We start from the raw sequence: 2,434 nt of genomic DNA on the forward strand, positions 1-2,434 counted from the left end.
TTCAATTCCATCACCTGTTTGGTTGTATTTTCCTGTAATTCTTTAAGGACTTCTACCTGTTTAGCAGTGTTCTCCTGTATTTCTTTAAGTGAGTTCTTAAAGCCCTTCTTGATGTCCTTTACCAGCATCATGAGATATGATTTTAAATCTGAGTCTTGCTTTTCGAATGTGTTAGGGTATCCAGGACTGGCAGAGGTGGAAATGCTGGGTTCTGATGATGGTGAGTGGTCTTGGTTTATGTTAGAAAGATTCTTACGTTTGCCTTTCGCCAACTCTGGAGTTAGTTATTATAGTTGTCTCTGGTTGGAGCTTGTTCCTCCTGTGATTCTGTTAGCCTTTGTCAGCAGACCTGGGAGTCTAGCTCTTTCCCGAGTCTCAGTGGTCAGAGTACTCTCTTCAGGCAAGCTCTCCTCTTGCAGAGAATGCGCACAGATATCTGGCATTCAGACCTACCTCCTAGCTGAAGATGAAGGCCCGAAACAGGGCCTGTCCCAGAAGATATGTTGTCTCTGCAGTCTGCACACTCACCTGCACAAACTGGTCTCCGGGGGACACGGGACACAAGATGGCTCTCTCACCTGCTTTGGCAGTCTGAACCCTCCCAGGCAGACACCTCTCCTCTGGGTGGGGAAGGTGCCCAGATGTCTGGAGCCTGAAACAGGGTCTGTCCCTGTTGGAGACCATACCATAAGAAATAGGCCTTTCACAGTTTCCTACCCTAATAAGCCAAATGGCCATGTGCTAAGGAGCCGGTCATCACCTCCTCCTCCCTATTCCCTTTCTGGCACCAGAGACCCTAAAAGCTGAATTATAATCCCCTTTTCCTTATCTCTTCCTGACTCCCAAGACTTCTAAAGACATGAGTTATGTGCTGAGCCCAGCCTGACACCAAGGCTGTTAAGGAGGAATCTACATTCCGGAGATAGACTCAGAGTGCCTCCCACCTGCAGTCTGAATTCGGCCTTCAGGTCCACAGATGCTCATGTCTTTGTTCTTTGTTAATTCCCCCTCAACCCCTCCCTATTTCCCTTTGCTGTGTTCTTATAACCTGGCGTTTCAGCCTAATAAACTGAGACCTTGACCACGCTTTACTTGGTCTCACTCTTCTTTCTCACTCATTTCTCTTCAGGTTTGCGGTCCCCTCACACCCACAAATAACTGGGTTCTGCTGGACGGGACATGTCCCAGTAGCTGTATTGCTTCTGCCTGTCCCAGAAGCTGTGTTGCTTCTGTAGTCTGCACTCTCACCTGCGCAAACTAGTCTCTGAGGGATCTGGGACCCAAGATGGCTCCCCCAGGTTCTCCAAAAGAGCCCTCCCAGGCGGACACCTCTCCTATTGTGGGGAAGGTGCCCAGATGTCTGGAGCCTGAAACAAGGTCTGTCCCAGAAGCTGTATTCCTTCTGCAGTCCACTCACTTACCCTTTGCAGTCTGTGAGCTGACCTGCACAGACTCTGTTAGAGCCACCATATGTTTGATGGGTGAACTCAGGACCTTTGGAAGAGCAATCTGAGCCCTTAACTGCTAAGCCATCTCTCCAGCCCCCAACCTTCTCTGTTTATAGACAAGTCATGGACTGTGGGGCATTGGGCTATGCACAGACAGTCTGGTCTCCAGTCGAGCTGAGGTCTGAACCATGGGACCTGGTGGTGATAATTCACCTACATGGGATGGAAGGAGTTCTCTCATGTCTCCTGGAACTCTGGCTCCTGCCTAAGTTACCACCCCCTCAACCTCCACAAGATAAACATGGTTAGTAGTCACCAAGGCAATGTCCCAAGCTTTTGACCTTCAGGCTAAACTCCTCCCCAGTTACCTAGCAACAGTAAAAATAGCAGCATACTCTAAGAGTGGCTATTTGGCCCCTCCTCACTCTCTTCTCTTGATTTCTTGCTCTTACTCCTCTCTCCTCTCACTCTCTTCCTCTTTCTCTCCCTCTTATTCTCTAGCCTTTCTTCTATCTCTCCCTTTCCCCCTTCTCTTTTCTTGGCCTTGGCCAGTCTCTCTCTTTTCACTTTCTCTCTTTCCCCCTGCCTTTCTATAATAAAGCTCTAAAACCATAGACAGTCTCTGCTCATCAAGGTCCTGTGCAGACTCTCGCCTGTCTGGGAACCTCTCTTCCTCAGCCCTTTCTCCCATAACCCTGGGGAAAGAGGGTGTTGTTCCAGGGGCCCCCTGGTTTCAGGATCCTCCCCTTGTCCACCCCCACCCCCCGCCAAGTGGGGTCAGTGGCTTAGATGCCCACCCAGGGCAGAATGGAAAGCATCTGGCAGCCCTTCTGTGTCCACCAGCCCAGAGCATAGGAGGAACTCTGGCCAGGCGCAGGCTATCCTCCTTCCCCACTTCCTCCCCATGCCCCCCTTTTTCATTCCCACAATAGACAGCAATATTGATACAAGAATGAAGAGAATTTTTCAGCAATGATGGTAAGCAA

Source organism: Mus caroli, chromosome 1 (genome assembly GCF_900094665.2).
Source record: "Mus caroli chromosome 1, CAROLI_EIJ_v1.1, whole genome shotgun sequence".
Taxonomy (NCBI): Eukaryota; Metazoa; Chordata; class Mammalia; order Rodentia; family Muridae; genus Mus; species Mus caroli.